The following is a 22,028-nucleotide window of genomic DNA, read 5'->3' on the forward strand; positions in this document are numbered from 1 at the left end:
CTGGTGCCATGACGCCTTTTGATGTTCTTCCTCCTGTTCTGCCCTGTTGATTGTTCAAGCTGAGGATGTGGAAGTTCAAAGCTTTTTGCCTGGACTACTGGCATGTGCTGTGTTTGCACCCACACAACAACTTCTATAAGAGGTATGTTTAAAGATGGCTGCAGTCATGTTTAGCGTAGAACATTTTTGTACTCCTACTGTGCTACCGTATGTGTTTTGAGCAACTCATAATTATCACAGAGCGCTTTCAGCTTGTTGATGTTGCAGCCCCTGTTGAAGTGCTCCCAACATTAAGCAAATCAGTATGTCTTAAAACAGACTCTAGAATTACTTCAAGTGATTGATAGAGAAACTGTTGTGGTGCTCGGCTGTACGAGCTGACACACCGGCTGAATTGAGAGAGACATTTCTCAGGGGCATGCTTGCTGGCTGAACCATTATCAGTTTCCCAGCGCATACCGGGTTACGTCTGTTATTCTAAAGAAGCACTTGGTTAAGCAACTTGGCACTTAGAATGATCTTGTTTGTGTCGGTTGTCTGTTTAGCGTTGGCACTGCTGAAAAGCTGGAGATGAGCGGGCTCTGACTAAATTCATTCATCTCTGTACCACTGGGACCTCTCCCTGTTCACCTTTCACCTACTGCATAATCTATGCCTGATTACTGGTTCAAGCTTTGCAGCTCACATTAAGGTTGGCAAAGAAGTCTATATTTTATTGCATGAATCTGTAATGCATTTTGGGACTTGTTCTGCTTTCGCCACAACATGCCAATCATGCCATCATATTAGAACAAACAGTAAATCACAGCAGTGAATCAGAGGATGCAATATTTAAAACATCTTGAAGGTTGTGGTTTCCTTTTTTTTTTTAAATGCAGCACATTAGAGGAAGGCATATAGACGTGTGTGCTTTACAGTTTCCAGGTATTTTAAAAAGGTGCACACTCCTCTCTCACACTGCGTAAATTACATGCCCCATCCCCCTGCTGCTGTGCTGAGTCCATAAAAAACCTCTCATGTCTTGTACTGCCTATCACGACAGATATCTGATGCTCCACATTCCATGCAGGCACTCCAGCTGCTCAAACTGAGACACGTTGAGTCAGTTTATGCAAAACAAACATTGTCTGCTTCAAATGTAAAGAAAAGCGGGAATGGTTTTTCCATAATGATGAAGGGCTCAAATGTTTGTGTGGTCTTCACTTTTTGCTCACTCTACCAAATGTCTGATACTCTGTAATCTCTCATGTATTTCAGCCTGCAATCTCAGTTTTAAAGGACTAGAATTGTTACCTTCTTCTTATACAACAACATTTCAGACCCCGGGTTTTGCAGTTGTCAGTCAAAAAATCTGAAGTAATGTTCAACTACAATATTTTGGTCCAGTTCCTTTCTGCTACACCAGATAGATGTTTGCAGAGGTTTCCTTCTTGCACCTCCTACTGTGCAGATGTTCGATGTCTGAATCACGAGCCGCTGTGTGAAGACGCTGATCCGTGATCTGTGAAATTCAGGGGAACCTGCCTTCTGTCACATCTCTATACACAAATGCATTCACACACATCACATATATAGATACACATTTTGTCATAAGCATTAGTATTAGTATTCTGACCAGTACGTCCATGATTCATTAATAATGCATCACTCAGTTAACTGGCAACGTCTCTGAACGTAGGCTTCAGGGAATCCCCCCAGCTGTAGGTGCAGCATCAGTAGCACGTGACTTTAGTATCATAATCGCCTTTTTAGTCCGTTGTTATCATTTTTTAGTGTTTCAAATCACAGACTTCAAGGGGTGTGTCCTGCTCAGCTCTAAATAATTCAATCCTCTGCTAACTCAGATCTCAGTCTATGTGGTCTTTGGTATTATTTAGGATGATTGTTGATTTTTTTTCCCCCCACACGCTCTGAACAACTTCTTATGTGTCTAATTCCACAGAGTTACTGGAATATCATGGTCATTGGGCGTAACTCATTACATTGCTCAAGCTTTGGGGTAACATAGTCAGATTGTATCCCAGCACTGAGAGCGTGTTGTTAAAGCAAGGTTAGTGTAGTAACTCAAAACAGCCTCTCCCAGCTGCTGAACTGGGCTTCACCCTCCCTCCTGCATGGCCTTCCCATTGAGAGCAGTGTGATTGTTGGACACTGGCCCAAGTATTACCATACACACAAGGACCGAAAGCTCTTTCGTGCTCCCTCTGTCTCTCCCATCTATCTCTATCACTCTATTTCCCTCTCTCTCTCCTTTAAAGTCACATCCACATAAACACAAGCACACATCAAGCACACAACACAGGCCCTGCCCATCACCATTGGGGAGGATGCTTCATGGGAACAGCAGATGAGTGAAAGATTGCACTGGACAGAACAAAAAGGAACAAAAAGGGAAGGGGTGTCTGTAGGAGAAAGAGGGCTGGAGTGTGTTTCATTGTGGGTGGAGAGCTTTTGTTAAGAAGAGGGATGATTTTCTTCTGCTATATGTACTGGGCCTTTACCTTACTTGGTCATCAGGCAGTTTGCTTGGGCAGCAACTCTGAGCCCAACATAAACTAGGGCAGGGAGAGCTTCTGAAAGGCACAGACAAAGTAACTTTAGCAGAGAAAGAATGAATTTCTCTGTGGGTTTTCTATGGAAAGTGAAGGATGTGGGGTGTAATTTGTGGTCGAGAAGGGAGTGAGCACAGACTGTACTTCTTCTGGCTGCTTTAGGGGGAGTTGCTGCAGTTTTGTGTTTTTGAAACTTTTTTTTATTTTTTTAAAACTTCCTCTCTGTGCCATGCACATTTTTTTCGGGCATGTCCGATGCCTCTGGTGATGTCACTGCCGTGTGGAATGCGATGTGGAAGTACTGCATTTCTAGCCGAACCATAAGGTAGGAGACCATCTGGCATAAACCAGTGCGGATGAGAGTGGCCTGCAGAATAAGTGGTGGTTGTTTTTTCGACTGACCGCAGCAGTCTGAGCAGATATTTCTGACGTCTGACTGATCAAATAACATTCCTGTCTATATGCTCGAGCTTGGTGGTTTCCTTTCCAGAACCATGGAAATATATTATCACTGGTTAAAAAGGCAGACAGGGAATAGCAAAGACATTTTCAAGGTCTTTCAGGGCAGCCTGCTTTATAAAGGACAAGTCTGTGATAATAAAGACTTAAGAATAATCTGGTCATTCTTCTCTTCATCTCTCTTAAACCTTTTTTATCACTTATCTTTGTTTTACCGTGTACAGTACAGCATGGATGTCCTCTGACATACTGGTATTCAAATCTTTCTCTGAATGAACACAGAAACCAGCACAAAGATATATAATTCTAGATTATGTAGAAAAAGATGTTCTTTCCTCCTTACATTATTCAAAATCCACAGTAATGAGATTATGTGATGAATTGACTCGTTCCTTTTGCCTCCCATTGTGCCTTTCTGTGACATTCAACCTGTCACCTTATAAATATGGAGTCTGCAGGATTTCTGTAGACTCCATATTTGTACACCAAACATGTAGTCCTTTTTATATGATCTTTTTCTCGCAACTGCTTTTTGATATAAACGTAACATGAACTTGATTATTTAAGAATTGTGATTAGATGTGTTCTTAGTGGGAAATTTGAAAAAGTTGAAAAATAGACTTTTTTCTGTTCAGCAGTTTCTTGCTACTTTTTGGCCAACATTTGAGGGAGGAGTGGGGGGGGGATTGTCAAAAGAAACTGTCTTTATAAAGCCTTCAGTAGTACCTTTCTAGTCCTCTTCAAAGTACTCTCCTTGAGATGCGATATACTTGTCCCACTGTCACACTTCCATTCCCAGATACATTTCCTGTCGTCATCTTCTGTCACCATGTCCAGAGGCTTCTGTGTTTCTTCCTGGATTTCTTCCACAATGACAAATCTTTTTTCCTTTTCAGCCCCAATTTAGTTTCAGCAAGCTGTAGGCATACGCTTCCTAGCTGCAAATCTGACAACTACACCCTACTCCTGTGGTACTGATGGCTTTTGGGAATTTTTGGGTATTTCTTTGTATATTACTGAAATATTGGGCAGACGATTTATTAGTTTGGCATTTTTGTTCCATTATGTGGTCATTTACATTACTTTAGTCAGTAAACTCCCAAATGGAGCTGCTCTTTGCTCCTCCAGTCCTTAAATTCCTGCCTCCCTTTGCTGTCTGTCCTTTTGTATTCCTCTCCCTCCCCATTTTCCTGCATGGTACATGGTGCAAGAAACAAACAAAACTATAATGAATGGGTTCATGCTGACTTACTAAATGAGAGAGAGAGATTAAAGTAACCAGGCTATACAGTGTGTTTCTAAGACAGAACCTGTAGCAGTGACACAGTAGAAACCAGGGTACATCTGATCTCTCTCTTGTTCTGTGTCAGAGACCGCAACGACTGCATTACTTATTTAATGCGTGTAGATCTGGAGCTTTTCACTGGTGTGTCCTTGTCCCATAGTGGATTTCCAAGGGCCAGAGTACAGGAAGAAGCTCTGTGGAGTCTCATCTGAATGAACTGGGATGTTAAACACCTCATGACAGAACTGCTCTTCTTCATGGTAGGTAAACGGCTCCAACAGGACATTAGCACAAACTGGTGTTGGCCTGAACTGGACCTCCTCCTGGAGAGTGGGTGATTCAACATAATGCACTTAGATCAAATGAGAGCATGCACTGACCCCTTTGTTGGTCCCCTGCTTTGGTACGCTGGCAAGTGAGGTCTTTTTTGGGGGGGGGTTGAGAGGAACTGCTTGTAATGGAAAAGTAGGAACCTGCCAAAGCGAGCTTGCAGTTCCACTGTGCTGTGGTGAGTGAAAAAATACTCTCCAGGGTGGAAAAGCTTAGACGTGTCTAGGATGGAAGCCGTATTCTGGTCAGAAATGTCAGGATGATGGAGATGCAAAGAGGCTGTTATGGTGGTTCTCGAGTTGCAGTTAGCTCTGCAGAACAGAAAAATTAACTTTTTTTCTTGCTCGTGAAATTGGTTCTGAATAGTTCCAAATTCATAATATTGTTCCCTTTTGAAATTATAGTATTTATCTGTTGAGTTGGACAACAATCACACAAACTCATGACCTAATGTGTATCATTGTATCCGTGTATTAGCATATTTCCGCTCACCTGTTTGTACATTTTATTTTTCATGCTTGTCCAAATGCTTATCCAGTGGAAAATAGATTTACACTGCATCCTCCTCACTGTATCCTCTGGCTATTTCCATGGGCAGGCTTCCACAGTGGGGATGAACCATTAAGCATGTTTTATTTGTTTATTTAGTACCCATGACCAGAAAAATAGCTTGATGTGTCTTTGTGCTTTGGCTATCTGAGGTTTGCCTGACATTTAGCACTTTATATGCACACCAGTTTTTTCTGATCTATCTTAAGTTGCAGCCAGTGTCCAAACCTCTGAATAATTTACACTTGTGTCTCTCCCAGAGGGACATCAGCATTGTGTGGGAAGATAGTTTTTTCTCTTCTTTATGTTACCTTTTTATAACCTTTAAGAATAATAGTCCTCTCTGTAATTGTTTGCCTCCCCTGTTCTGCTGAAAGGACATGTGATCATGACAGTAATAAATAGGCTAATTTCAATGAGGAAAATACTTGAGAATGAACTACAGTCTCACTGTGTGATCACGTCCTATTGCCGCAGGGTTGCAACATTATGGGAGAATATATTTGGGAACATTGCCTGTGCTGCAGCATCTACACTGTTCATGTTAAGCTGTACAGCGTTTGAAATGCTAATCATCTGAAGAAGCCGGTTTGTTTACCCTAATGCACAAGAATACCACCCTCTAGAGCGAGCACTTTTCATGATCAGGGTCTTTACTGAGGTGTCTGATGAGGAAAATGTGCAGCATAAATAAAAATGCATACGGAGAAATTGTCCTGTTTCCGTTATGTCTCCCAATCTTCATTTTTGTACGTGTTATATGTATGATTAAAGCAGGGACAAAATATGTGTTGCCTCTGCTCTGTTCTCCTCTGCTCTTTGTAATCAGTGGGGGGCTGTGAATGCTCAGAGGGAAACACAGGCACTGTCTCTTGCTGTGGCTTTTTTTTTTTTGCTTTTATTCTACTTTTGATGACATATTCCTTTGCATCTTTTCACAGTGCCTGCCTGGAGAATAATGAGGGTGTGTGCTGCATTAACTTATGTAATGGCGAGCGAGAGGAGGGGTGGGATGGGGGGTTACTGGAGGAGGAGGGGAAGAAGAGAAGAGTGATGAGCTCATGCTGCTGCACTGCAGGTCTTATATACACACTCTGCACCTTGTGCTCTTTATTCCATGTGCACCCTAATGCACATGCACTTTCAGTTTGCAATTTATTGATTGAGTCACATGCAAATATGTATGCACATGCAGACACTGACTAAAAGAGAACTATTGCATAATTAGCACCCAATTCAGCGTTCTGCTGCAGAATCCGGAGGCAAGCGTGTATGGTCTCCAGATCTGTATCACTAATCTCTCTCAGTGCTTCTCTATGAATGGGAATTAGTTTGCGTACCCTGTCTTTTATACCTGCATCACCGGTGATAACAGAGAGCTGATGCTCAGCTGTGCAAGCTGAGCCCACAGAGCTCATGTTGGTAATTGCTGTAAATCCATCAACTCCTGTTCTGTGACAAAGCAGGCCCTCATTATCCATAGTGTGTTTTGATTTATATCCGAAATGAGCTACGTGGAGTAGGGTCAGGTGATAGGGGGAGTTGATAATGGCATGACAGCGCATTTATTCTATAAAACAGAGTAGTCCCTTTGGGGCTTTCAGCTCTATTTCAGCCAGCAATGAATAGGAGAATGAATGGATAAAATACTGCTCTTGGCAGAAGACTAGAACATTAGACCATCATTGTTGACCAGATCCTCAATGCTAGTATCATCAGCATGTGGATCATTTGTAACGGAACTGGGAGAAGGGGTAAACTATATCTGTATACTCTTTGGCTTTATTTTTTTATGGCTGATTATAAGAAGAATTAAAAAAACAATCAATAAATATTACATTTTGAACTAGATTTTAATTCCAGGCATTGTTTGGGCCCATGGCATTGTAAAATCAGCACATGTCCTTGCATGAGAGTAAAATAACCATGCTGTCAGGGAGTCTGAGACTGTGGCTGGTAAACAGTCATTAAAGCTAAATGTTTATCCTGATTGGACTAATTGCTTCGCGCTGTGTGTAAGTGCAGGCCTGTGTTTTTCCATGTACACAAACATCTATATCTTCTAACGGTATGGGCAATATTATTTTTTTCTGTTCAGTCTTAGCTGTTGCCTTGACAACTGGCCTCAGGGATCTGTGCACGTGCATGCAATTGTGATAAGTCCTGCTTTCAATCTATGGTGCACCGTACACTGAGAGGCATCTCTTGCCTGTATCACTCAGGTTACCTTAGTCACATGACTCCCCCCAGTGATATCATTGACTGAGATTCATTCATGCCACATAGATATTGTTCACATGTATTGATCTTTTTATTGTTTAGACTGCAATTACTCTGACATCAGAAAAAGAACCAGTATTCAGGAGTTGAATGACTTATATTAATACATAGATGGTTGCATTTGCAGCTTGTAGGTGTCAGGGCTTTTTATCTAGACTGGAGGCAGTTGCTATCAAAGTAAGTCCAGTCAAAACTGGATTTGAGGATTAATTACTGACAAATGAGACTAAGAGATCAAACCTGTCTCCTCATACACACCCAAATATGTCCGCCTGCAGCCTAAATGAGCTCCCTGGGGAACAACAGAATAAAGTTGCTCTCCCTCATCTGTAGCCCTCCAACTCCTTTATCCCTGCACATTTTAAAACAATAACTCTCCCACTAGTGCTTTATTTTACATCAACTTATTTCCTGCCCCCCTGGAGTAGGAGTCTTTTGATCAGTCATGTATCCCCAAACCCTACATCAACCTCAGTGCAGTGTGTTGACTGTACACTAGCACCATCTGTTGGTAGAGAGACTTCAGGACAGAGAATAGCCTCAAGGTCTGAGAAAATCTCCAGTGAGTACTTTGAGGTCTTATGTTAATCTCCCTCCCACAGTGTGGATAGTCTGTGGCTTTAGCTGCATTTTTCACAAAGAAACCGGGTAAGTTACCAGTCAAAGTCTCCCGGTTAATGGCCACTCAGTCAACTGATTCGGGCATTCCACTGTGAGCCAGTCAAGGGCAGAGAGCTAAGAAATTAAACAATGTGAGATTTCTCAAGTCATATAAAGGAGCAGTCCTGAATTCCACTGTGAGTCATCAGCGAATGGAGAGAAGACAAATTAAGGCAGATGGGGGCTCGCTTGCCTTGTCTAGAGTCCCACAGAGGCTGCTGCATCCTTGTAGCCTGTTTCTTTGGCTTTTCTCCCAGATAGCTGCTATAGAGATTTACTGCCAAGGTTTACTTAACTGTTCTGACATAATAATAATTCACCTGGGGGAAAAAATCGTACTTTTTTTTTTTTTGTAAAATGACTGACAAATCTGTGATTTTGATTGCTGGCATGATTATCATGCTTGCTAAATAGAGAAACAGAAAAGTTTCTGGCTTGCAGTTTTTCTCTTTTTCTGACTAGTGACATATTTTTGTTCAGGAATGCTCAACTGGATAGAACTAGCCTGAGCAGGATGAAAAAAGCAGAGGAAACACAAAGAGGTGGATGTTTGCAGGATGAGATCTTACACAGTGTGACGTACTTACAGTTACGGTGTCAGCTCCCTCAGTATGCAATGCTACAGTTACATCCTATACTATAACACTGGTTTCCTTTTGTGAGTGAGAAGTATAGAGTCACTGATAATGATTTTTTCAGCTGATTGCCCTCTGACAAATTTATTTCCAACAAAGTAACTAAATGTGAATTATATTCTTGTCTTTTTTCAGATATAGAGGTTGTTAGATAACCTGTTATCCTGCTACATTTTTGGATAGTGCTCTGGCTGTCTGAGGATGTGTTCTGGTTGAGAGCTCATGTTTCCCCTTTGGCAATGCCATGTGTCCTGAAGAGGGAGGGGAAAAAAACAATTGGTGACCTTGCAGAGCTGCAACACGCAGGCTCCGGAGTTCGGACGTGTCCCCACTGAACCACAGAAATCAACACAGCAGCTGAATAAATGACCACAGACTTATAGGGTAGAGGCATGTTGGGGGTGAGAACGAGAGGACAGCAGATGGAAGAAAGAGAGATGGACAAATGAAAGAAAAAACTTCAAAGGAGGAGTGAGGCTGTGAGGGACACAGCTGAGTGAGGCAGGGGGAGGGCGCTCCGTATGAGGGGAGCCTCCTCTTTTCATTGACGTTTCAGAGAATGTGCTGATTAGTGGAGAGTAAATCAGTCAGATGGTGGTTCCCAGTCCTCTGTGCCTGATGGAGCCGGTGTAGCTTTCCAGTAACTACGGTCACCATACCTCTCCGTAAAGAGCTGTAGCAATTTGTCATCAGTGAAAAGATTAGGTTGCATACTATGGGCCAACCTGGAGACATATGTGTGGAGGTAGGTGGGCTCTGTCTTGAACGTGTGTGTGTGTGTGTGTGTGATCTCTCTAGCTGTGAAAGTGCAGGTTCATGTAGGTGCTATAGCAGAGACAGCAGATGTTTACAGTGTCGGACACTGCAGGTGTGCTGGCGTGTATGCATGAAAGTGGTGTTCAAATTATTAGACAGAAAATTAACCAACAGCAATCATCAATTAATCATTTATGAATTAGTCAAGCAAAAAATGCCAATCCATTCTCTAAAAACAGCTTCTTTAATGTGAGAATTTTCAGCTTTTCTCTCTCTTATATTGTGAAATTAATGTTTTGGGGTTATGGACAGTTGGTCAATCAAAAGAAGCTATGTGATAGGGCTGCAGCTAGCAATTATTACATTATCAATTAATCAGCCAATTATTTTCTTGGTTTAACAATTCAAAAGTTGGGTCTCTAAAATGTCATTTGTCTAACAAACATCAAACCAGTAGATATTCAGTTTACTATTGCGTATGACAAACAACGCTTTAAAGTAAAAAACTGCTAATATTTGGCTTTTTTGCTTAAAAAAATACTAAAAACATATTTATTTATTATCAAACTTATTGCTGATTATTTCCTGTTAATTAACTAATCGTTACATCTCTCGTTACTTTTCTCACATTTTATATAATAAAACTGATTGTAGATTCATCAGATTAATTGATAATGAAAATAACTGTTACGAATAAAATCAAAAGTGGATAAGTGTATTTGTATGGAAAGTGTGTAACAGAGTTGTTGGTTGATGCTTGTACACTGGGGTGCCAACGCTGCTGCTCTGTAGTCTGATGTCACACTCACGATGATGCATAGTGCCAGGAGGTCTGGGAGAGCAGAGAGGAAGAGTTGTTTGTGTTTATTTTGTCTCTTATTTAGAGTCAAAATACATCTTTAGCAAGTCAAGTGGCAAATGGGATTAGATGGCAAAACACACACAACGGGATGTTTTGCCCTTTATCCCTCTGTGATTTATGTTGTCACTGAACTGGCCAACTCTCTATTTCCAATCCCAGCTACTCTCACATTCCTGCTGATTGTCCTGCTCATTTGAAGCATCCTGTTGACATCTTTTCAATGAAACCTATAGGAGGAACTTTGATGACTGCATTTCTCTTTGCGCCAATTGTCTCTGATGAGCTTGTGTGCTCATCACGGACCTGTTCTCATTAGACCTGTTAACAGAATGGATGGCTTTGCCAGGCCATCATTAGAGCCTATTAGATGCATAGAGCGTGAGACAGCTTCTCCCTCATCAGTCATCAGTATGTACGTGAGAGAATACAGAGCAGCACTGTACTGAATGTGTGCACGCTGCTTCTCTTTACCTCCGCTTTGCACTCTGTCTTTACATCACGTGCAACTCGCCCCTTCTTCTCAGTTAATTTCTGCCCCCCCCCAAATCTCCTCTTTCTCTGTCCTGTGTTTACACTCCATCAGGTCACATGTTGTGTTATCTTGTTGTCCTGGGTGCAGGATGTTGCTGAGTTACGTTTTGTGTAACAGCAAATAAAAGGCAGAATTTCCCTCAGGAATCATTAGGCGCAGTAACAGCTATGAATTTCAATTGTTTTTTATTACACAGAATTCCTTGGTGTTTCATCATTAAATGCAGTTTTATGGCAGAAATTGGGAACTTGCTTTTCAGGAAATGCTTCCCATTATTCTGTTTGTATCCACATGGGAAATAGCTAAAATAAGGTCTCAAAGATGCTTGAACGTGATGCTGAGAAGCAAGTATCTCCCAAAAGTATCTTCAACCTTATGCTGAACAGATGTTTATGCGCTTGAACAGCAGGTCCAGCAGATTATATAGTGAACCTGTCCCACTCGCACTGGTCCTCCTGTGTAAGTCAAATCAGCAAAGACTGAGCTTTTAGCACTCAAGTCCAAACACATAAACAGCGTATACAAGGAAAAGGATGTCATCGTGTTTGCTGACCTGCCGTGTCCCTCCCTCTGAAACTGCTCCTCCCAGCTGTCACTGCAACAAATCTGTAGTATTCTCGACAATTTTCTGGTTAAAGGTTTAAGTGAGGCAATTGACCTTATTTACGGAGTAGAGTTTCTGAACAGATGGGAAGGGCAAGTCTCTGAAAAGGTGACATAGTGTCTTGACTATATCCCTTTCATATATCACAAGCCTTAACAATGTCTGCTTCTTACAGTGAGGTTTCTGGTAATTTGCGAATAGCCAACAATAACATTTTTTAGTTATAATGAAACTAGCAATTCCAATAGCATCTGAATCCAATATTGAATATGCTTTTTCAATTTGAATGCATTATCCAAGGCTATCCAATGCAGGCTAAATATATTAAAAGCACCTATATACTTAATTGATATCTAAGAGTTTATCTGTGACTTTGTATAATGTGGACTTTTTTACCTTACTGGGAGACTTGACGGATAACTATGACTTTCAAGGAGAGGATCGTATGTGACTGCACTTGCTCGCAGCTCATATGCTATTGACTGAACACTGTGTGAGTTAGTAACCATAGTTATTACAGATTTTCAGAAATGATTGGTTTTTAATTTAAAAAAATGTTACAACTGACGACATTTTAGTAGGAATTTATTGTTAAAAATCACATATGTTGTGTTTCATTTTTATTGAGCTGTGTCTTTTTTAGTAACTCATATTTCTCTGAACAGACATTGTTGATCAGAGCAGGTGGAAGTCTTTTGCTGGGCAATTAAGCTAAATTCTGTTAATGCTGTTTTTAAAATCTGATAGATTGGATGTCATGTTTGCATGAATATTCAGAATGAATGAGGGTTAGCTGCTTCAAGTATTTATTTAGTTGTGTGTCATTTTAACGTTTATGAAAGTTTTGCATTGTACCAGCAACTAAACAGAGGTGAAAGAATGAAGAAACACAATAGGTTGATCACCAAACTTTACCATGTTTTAATTATTTCCCAATTGTTTTGTTCTTCTTCATTGTTTGACTTACAACTAGACAAGCTGGCACGGCTATAGCGCCTGCGACTGTCTCCATCGATCACATGATCCTCCCCTTGCAGGTTGTAGTTGTTCATCGAGAGTCTCCCCTATACCATTCTTACCTGAGCTCATATAAATTCAAGACTGCAGATGTAGGAATAAGGTCAGCAGCTCAAAATCTGAGGTAGACCAGAAGTAAAATGTCAGACAGCTCTTTCCCATAAATGGAATACTCCCTTTTCCACCAAGTTACCAAAGCTCTGCCAAGCCAATATATCAAAAGTGCAAAATCAAAGGAGAAGGCCAAGTGATCTCCCAAAATTAAAACTGTAACCATGCTGTTGAAGCAGCTTGAGGAAATAGACTCCACCAAAAGAGAAAACATTCTCATATGACTCCTGTTGATCTTTGTGTCAGTCATAGATTACCATGCGGTTGTGAGATTTACTCTGTACTGATACAACCTCCCGCTTTTGACTGACACCTGAGACTGTTAGGAAGTTCAGTTGATTAAAATGACAGAATTAGGCCGGGTTTCATTCAATCAAAAGAGCCCCAAACCAACACATCAGTCTCCTGCTGTAGCTGCTCCCTCGACTTCTCAGGCAATTTGTAGGATCCTAGAAAAATGGGAGGTAGAGAAACATCATCCCTGCCCTCTGCTGTTTCCACATCCTTGTCCAGGCGCATTTTTTTTTGGAAGTGTTTATCATGGAAATCCTAGAATACGTCATGCTTAATAAAAGTTTAGTAAAAAAAAATAAAACAAAAGGTATCAGTCTTACATACTTCCATTGTGTGCTCAGTTTTCCTTTGTTTGTTAGTCACACTGACAACATGTCAATGATTTTGTTAAAGCTGACATATCTTGACAGTGCCTACATTTTTTTACACAATGACCCAACTCCCTGACAGACTAGTTTGTTATCCTGCAGGCTGAGAGACCTGGGAGCTTGGGGGTCTCTAATAAGTAATTGAGGGGCCACAGATCGATGGGCCCTGCAGCCAGCAGAGACCCGGCTGCACTTTTAGTCAATAAAGCTGTAAGCTTTATGGAGCGTATATAAAACCTCCGAGGATACAGTCAAGGTAGCACAGAGACTTCATCTACATTTAAAATCCATTCCTCTGTAATGGCATGAATTTGTCTTGTTTTTATTATTGTGAGACTCCTCTGATCACACCTGGTGTGTTGCAAGCTTTGTGTTAATGTTGATGTATGATACGGGTGGCTGGCTCTTCTCCAGCTCACCCCTGAAGAACCTGTGTTGTTATTGAGTTCCAATGCAAGCAAGAAAACGTCCAATAAGCTTTGCTAGTGTGTGAATTAAATGGAAGGCAAACAATATTAGTCACTGGCGGGTAGTTGGTCATAGAAATGGTGAATTAATCCATATGCCCCTGTGTAACCCTATTTTCTTGTCTCAAGTGTAGGTTATGGAAGGCTGAGAGAAATGAAACAATAAACATGGTGCTGCGTAACCCCCCCCCCCCCCCCCCCCCCCCCCCCCCCCCCCCCACACACACACACACACACACACACACACACCCTTAAGGGGTTGTTATCAAGAATTTGAGTCTGCTTGTTATTCTCAGAATGTCTCCCTCACTCTGTAAAGCCAGGCCTCATGTCCTACCTCGCCTGCCTGAATGGGGCGTATGTTGAAATATAAGATCTGCTGACTTGCACCCACCAGGTCTTGTGGAAATGTGTTATGAATGGAACTTGCACACTCAGGATTATCTTGTTCTTCTGGAGTATGTCAACTTGAATCCATTTCTCAGCACTCTCGTGACCTGCACAAAAGGTTTCCTCGGCTTCCTCTCACGTTCTCGAGCAAAAAGAATGTAGATCGAGGATGACTGCTTTATCTCTGTGCTTTTGTTCAGTGACTGTTTGCTTACTGGTTGTCTAGCAAAATGATTCACTGACAAATTTTCAAATTTACAAACAGTGTTTTTGGCTCATTGTCCACCTCCAAAAAGTGGCATCCATGTCTAGTTAAGACATAATCAAGTGGATCATAAATATATTCTCTTTTTTAATTCCACTTTCATTGTGAAGATGCATTCAACCGTGGCTTTCAATTAATATTTAAATACACCCGATCAAGATCTTATCGCAGCTGGGGCGAGTTCTCATCGCATGTAAACTGATCCTGAGTTTTCTCATCTTGGTTCTTTGATGATGGTCTGGAACAGAGGTTATTTTTTGCTTAGATGTGCAGAGTTTTTGAAAAAAAAAAGAAAAAAACAACAGTCAGGATTTCCTTTGACAAATGGGATCCTGACACAGCAGTTTCCCCCAGTTACTGACTTTCATTGCTGGCTAAACATATTTAAACAGACAAAAAAAATTATTAAAACAGTTCTTACTTTATGAATATATTATTGCAAATCCATTGAGATTTGCTTTTCAGCACCATAATAAATATTTCTAATTTTTCAGCCTATTTAGTTTGTTTTTCTTATATATAACGGTTATGTTTTAGTCAATTAAATGACTTGAATCCCAACAGGATTAAGGGTGTAAGGGATGTTCAGTGGCATGATTTGTATGTGCATATTTAAATTCCTGGTGATTTTGTCACTCAACACTTTTTGCGCAGCAAATCATGATAATGTAGAACTTATATCTGCCTTCACTTACTCACATCTGTATCCAGTCATTCAGTCAGTTTTGGGCACTCTCTCCTAAAATAACATTATGTTTCCTGAATGATTCTATCACTGTCAGCCTAATGAGGGCCATTAAAATGAAATACATTTTGTGCTTTCACTTCCAAGTGAAGCAGAAACTGGTAGAAAACTTTACTATGCTGAAATCACACAGTGACAGGCAAAGTATTATGACTGCAGTTTGTGGGTCCCAACAAGAAAACAACAAATAAAAATTGCCAGATTTTGACACATTGACACATCTCATGTCCATCACTGCAGGGTTGCCCCTATTGTTCAGTGGTTGTGTTTTCCCTGATCAAACACTGGAAAGGCGTGATGGAGCAGACATGAGAAAGGCTGCCTTTATAGGCAGTGCCAACACAAACAATGACTTGTGCCAGTGTAGACGGCCGAGCCGGGAGGTGCTCCTCCGGGCTCAATAGCCTTAGTGTTTCTGCCGTGGGCTTCGGATGCCACGGAGGCACTGTTGGCTTTTCCAGAGAAAGGCGTCAGAGCAAAGCACAGTAACAGTAACTAGAGTCCTGACAGTGGAGTCTAGGGCTGAAGGAAAGTAAATTGGGGCAACCTCTGCTAAAGCGACTAAGCAGCTGTGTGTGGAGAGGTGAGTAGTGGTGGAATGTAAGCCATTGCAGTCTGAGTATTATAGGAATGCAGAGGTTTTGATCTGTGTTTCCTCCCTTTATCTGTTTCTAGTCAACCTTAATACCTTATCTGTGTCAGCATATTACATAGTACAGTATGGCAATTTACAACTAATTAATATGTCTGTCAACAAGAAACTTATTTATACCATTAAACCATAACACCATTTCATGCTTGACTAAATCTTGTGTTATTTGAATGATTGAGCAACACAACATCTTGTAGATCATCAGCTATTTATCTGATCACTGATGCAGTCGGCAATGAATGGAACTTGATTGAAACAGCAATTATTATCATTGTAAGCCTTCCAGTCAATTTACCCAGCTCAGTGATGTCATTTAGCTCACGGCTCTAAATTGATTGCATTGCCAGTCGTACAAACACATGCACATGCAACCACACACAGATAATTACTTTAGGAAGATGTCTGGTTTATACCAAAGGATAGATATGTTTATGTTTTTTTTAATTCTCCTGCATTATGCTGATGGATGGATCCTGGAAATCAGTTCTGGAGTCAGGGGAGTAAAGACAGATGTGACTTTAAAAGTGTTCGGCTCATGTTATTTAAATCAGAAGTTGTCTGATGATTGGTTGCCATCATGGTGCTGTTAGGCTGGGGGGCAGATGATGTCTTTTTGCTATAGGAAGGTTATGGCGCTTCAAAATGGAGACATCTGAATCTTTTTTAGTACCTTTGTATTCTAAAATGTGCATATTTACTTTATGTTCAGTGAGTGTGAACAAATTAATATCCAATTAAATACTCTGCATAATTATATTGAATATGTTTTGCATTAAAATAAAGCAAAAGGAATATGTGTTGAAAAAAATGTACAGTATGTATGACATGCTAAACCTTTTTTCTGTGATATTTTCAAGGTAATCTATACAATGAGAGTAAAGTAAAGTGATGTAAGACATGTTAAAGATCATTTCGGTGCCACATAGCACATGTGAACCACAGGACCCTCTCGGTGTGACTTGAGACAGGTGTGAAACTGTCACTGCCTCAAATAGATTATTGTACCAACCCCCACATACCTCCCCACCAACATCTCTCAACCAGAAAAGGCTGGTCTTTTTACATCCCGGCTCCTCTGAATAACCCAGCCACCCTCCCTGCCTGCGACCATGAAAAACACATCTGACCTCAGTCGTCCTGAATGACATCACTGCCACATGTCTGCCCCCAGGGTCTGGTCTTGAAGAGTGTGTGTGTGTGTGTGTTATCATTTCTATCCAGTGGGTGGCACTGTCACTCTGAGAGCCCACTGCAGACTGGTCCCATAATGGAATGGCTCTGTTGAATCTGTTATGTCGGTCTGGCTGCGGTGTCACGCTCCTGTGACCATCATGACCACCGTGGGTATTTATACCCACCGTGGCCTTTGTCACATTTACAGTCAGGGCTTGCTTTAAGCACTAACGGCTGGAGACACTGTCTAAGACTTGCATGTTTTCCAGCTGACCTCAAAATTTCACGGAATCATGGAAAAGCGCTGCGTTATAGATCTGACACAAAAGGAACAGATAATGAGATGAAATCAGCAGGGCATTCAGACTGTTTTCTTGTGATAATGTGTATTCTTCCTCTTGTTATTCACAGCATTGTTCGTCTCTCTGTGTTTACCAGAGCGTGTCACCTCACATGGGTCTATTTTTAGCAAGAGAGAATTGTGTTCTGTAGCGTTTTTTATGAGCTGGGGCGGGGCATTGTGAAGAGCTTCAGAGAAATATGGTATCTGGTAATGGAGTGAACTGAAAGGAAAATATTGTAAATGGACAAACAGGGCCCACTTCTAATAATGGTAACAGTACACAATAGATGACCTCCATATGCCTTTTACACAGAGATAGAGAGAGAGATAGAGAGAGAGAGAGATTGCATATGCATGCAGTCAGGAGACGTACAGCTTTGAAGTCCTGTAATTGCAATGGTGCCATGAAATGTCATATTTTTACAGAGCTGAATGCACAAACGTGGTTGAGTTGTAAAGCAAAGGTTTGCTTGGTCCCCATCATAAGGGTGTTCATGTATTTTCTCTGCCCAATCAGACATTTTGAGGACGGCTCCTTCTTACACTGATCCCTGCTACACCAATGCTGCCAAAGTCACTGCAGCTGCTGGCAAAGCTTGCCTCCACCAGCCCAGCCTCCACCTTTGTGGTTCGGAGGCCTAATGTTACTCAAAGGTTAAACTGGAATTCAGTGTATTGCTTGAGGCCCACTCGTGTAAACCTGTAGGAGTTTTTTGCATTGCCTTGTTTTTGCTTAGCATGTTGCTTGGCTAATTCAGGGAGCATCTTAGAGTGGAGCTGTCAGCCCTAAACAAAATTGCATTCCTATTTGTTGCAATAAATGGTTTAATGATGAGTGTTTGTGACCAAACTTTTCATTAAGAAACATACAGTCCCAAACTGGCAATTTCTGTTTTTTCTTTCGAGTTCTTTGCTTTAAAGACATCATTCGGTGATCTGAATGAATGATATGCGACCACAAGCAGGAAATGACAAACATGGCTGTGTCCCCAATCCACACAATAAGGCAAAGACATTTGGACTGCTCTAACAGTGGTACAGTGAATAGTGAATCATATCAAACACAGTCCCTTGCTCAGGAGACTGTTTGTCTTCCTTTTTTAAACCCGTGAAATGTTTGTGACATGTTTAAAACTAATGTAAGTATAGCACAAGTAGAGTCAGTCATTCAGTCCGTGGGCTGAGTCAGTCATTGTAAACAATATCTTTCTATGCTTTGCAAACATTAGCCGCCATAAGCTAACAGACCATGTAAGGCTGCAGCTATTGAATGAGGCAAAGGTGCGTCTTATTTCTTATGGATTCAACTTTTTCAAATGAAACTTTAACATTTTCATTTGAAAGAGGATCATTTTGAAAATCTCTCCTTTAAAAAGTTAGTTTTGTTTTAAAACAGTAAATGTCTCATTAAAGAAAATTAATCAGTTTGCCATTCAGACAAAGCATTCACTGCCAACTTTCAGTACTTGACATCTTTTGATACCAAAACAGTATTCACGTTTCCAGCCCTATAGTTGTGGGAACAGATTATATCTGGGCTGCTTGCACTTTGTGTTAAAAGCATTTAGTCATTTTGAATAATGTTTTCATGCAACAAGACTAATCTCAGATGTAATCTCCTTCAGTTCAGCCTTAAGTTTCCATGTGTCTGGACAGACAGATTGTTTCTATCTGGATTGGAATTCCTTCGTAATGTATGAACAGGAGAAAAGAGAAAAGCCTCTCAGACATCACTTGCCACTGATGATCTTTGATCAATCCCACTGGGTCCCACAGACAACACATCTGCTCCAGTTTTGCTGCCAGGATGTGATGAGCAGAGGCAGCATATCCTTTAATTACTCTCATTTCAGCTCTATTTATACATCTGCTGCCAGATCCTTCTTATATGCCGAAATTCTTTGTTCCTGAGAATTTAAAGGAAAAATGTTTCTTTTTCCCCCCCTATACAAAGTCCTCTGTGTTCACAAAACTATCCCAGGCCACTACATCTCATTTAGTATGCTGTTGTATCAAACTATGACATCAGCCCATTCTAATTGTTTCCAGACCAGGCCCGGGCTGAGTTTTCATTTTATTTTCCATTTCTTAGTGCAGGTTTCAGTCGCTCAGCATCCAGCAAAAGCAGATAATGAGAAACGGTGCATGATGTCATGTAGACACAGCACACAGCGCCAAAATCTTGTGACCAACTTTCCAGGAAGCTATCACTTTCCTCTGTCGCTTCCTTTGCTTTCTTTTCCCCTATTCTGTCTTTCTTCACTCTCTATTCAATGGGAAAGTCCAAAGGCTTTTTGTTCTTCCGATGATATTCAGGTTCTACATCTTTGGGAATCCACCTGATAAAGGCATTTGTGTGTAGCTGACCCCCAGATGCCTCTTTGGCCTTTTCCCCAGCGTGATGCATCTTAACTTTTCTTACTCTAAAACAAGAGGGAAGAGGAAGGGGGGGGGGGGGGCTGAAACGCAGCGAGACCATATGTATTGAGTTGAAGAAATGGCGTTTTATGAGCAGAGAGTGGGCCTCTGGTTGGAATTCTCAATGACATCATTCTGGAGCAGGCAGGACTTGGGAGATGAAGTGGGCCTTCACCAGACTGGAGGACTAGACTGGATCGTAATGTTAGAAGAAAAAGAGAGAGATGCAGAGGGAGGCAGACAGAAAAAGAAAATTACACACCCTTACAAGTGTCTTGAAGTTTCTTTATAACTCAGCTTTACCTTGAATTCATCTAATTCGATCATTTCAGCAGAAATGATCTCCGTCATACTTAAGCTAACACTGCCCTTGAGCGGGCATCATGATAAAAAATCATGACAGGCTCAGGGATTATAAGCATCACATGCTTGCCTTCAAAATGAGACTATGATATTACTTCATATCTCATTCCCAAACAAATAACCTCTAGTTAGACACTCCCTGTGGTCCAGGAGGAAACAAAGGGGCCACAAAGGGGCTACTATCTAATATCATGCACACATTTCAAAGCGTACAAGCCTGTGTCTTTCTGTACCCCTGTGAGAAAGAAAAAAAAAATTGAAATTATTATTCAAGGGACATTTTAAAGACGTCTTGTTCCCAGTTCTGTTTGTTTTGTTAACTGGCACTCAGAATTAAACAGATTTCAGTAAGAGCGGAGAGATTGCCTGTTAGGTGAGATCTGTAAATTGAGTCTTAGGCATTAGCAGCTGTAGTCACCAGTTTGCAAGGCCAAGGTCTCAAACTGAAATAGATCAGTCGGCCAGTTACTGTCTGTCTGCCTTTCTGCACATCGTTCTGCCTGAGTCACACATTGCAAGTATGTCTATGCTGCGATGACTCACACATGTTGAGATTTGCTTACTTTTTCCTTCTAGTAACTGTTTTGTTTGCTCTGTCTCATGTTCTACGTCTGATGTTTGAAGTTTTAGATGAAAACCATCGTGAGAAGGTGATAATTTTAAGCCTGTAATTAGAGGACATCCACATCTCCCTCCAGAGACGTGTGTGTGTGTGTGTGTGTGTGTGTGTGTGTGTGTGTGTGTGTGTGTGTGTGTGTGTGTGTGTGTGTGTGTGTGTGTGTGTGTGTGTGTGTGTGTGTGTGTGTGTGTGTGTGTGTGTGTGTGTGTGTGTGTGTGTGTGTGTGTGTGTGTGTGTAGATGATTGGTGTCCCTGTAAACTTGCTCCATGTGGGAGCTATTCTCCTCTGTTTCCTGTGCCTGTTGTCATTAGATAGAAAATACCTTTGACTTGGGGGCAGTTTAACCCAACCCCCTTCTCTCAGAGGGGTGATTAGTCTCTGGGCTGTCTCAACAACACTGAAGTCCAGAGACAAGGAACAGTCAATTAGGGGGTCTGCCTGAAGTGTGACGCTGGATAGAAAATTCTGGTGAGCTTTGCTTTGATGCATGGTGCAATATGGGTGGCTTAAATTAAAAAAACGCTAATTTGAATGAGGTGGAAAACAGTTGGACTAGAGGTGGACAACTGCTACTCCACTGTGTTTTTTTTTTTACGTTTTATTTTTTGCAGCTGAAAGACTCTGAATCTTCTCTGGTTCTTTTATTAGTTCACATCTTAACAGTCACTTCTCAGCCCTGAAAGGCTATTATCTATTAATAGAGGTGCTCTCTTGTATTTGCCATCTCTACTCACTAACTTATTTTCCTTCTGTGCAAAAATAGCTAACAAAAGGTGTGTCTGACATTCAAACACACCCAAACCTTCAAAATAATGTCTTCCTTTAAGCCAGTGTCTCCTACCGCTTTGTCCCTTTACCAATTTCTCTATTCAGTTCTTGTTTATCTATAATGCCTATATACAACTAACTGTCACTCTTTCCCTCCCTCCTCTCTGCGCTTTTAGTGCCTTGCTTTATCTCTCATTTCCAGTCTTTGCCGTCTGTAGCTCTACTTTTCATGTTTTCCCATTCTCTGATAACATGCATGGAAAAAACGTCTGCTCCAGGGTCATTCGTGCGTCCATTCCTTGCAAGATTAATGTTGTGCAAGTGGCATTTCATCCCCTTCTCTCTCTTTCTACCCAGCTACAGAGCCACCACGCTCTCACACCCCCTTCCCTGCACCCCGCCCCCTTCCATACTGCTCAGGGCCTGGCAAAAAACCCACACTCCCCTGTCTCCAAGCCTCCGCCCCCCTTACACTCCTACCAGCCCGGCGCACCGAGGACAGGGAGGAAGAAAGAGAAAAAGAAAGAGCT

This window comes from Scomber scombrus, chromosome 10 (assembly GCF_963691925.1).
Source record: "Scomber scombrus chromosome 10, fScoSco1.1, whole genome shotgun sequence".
Classification (NCBI taxonomy): domain Eukaryota; kingdom Metazoa; phylum Chordata; class Actinopteri; order Scombriformes; family Scombridae; genus Scomber; species Scomber scombrus.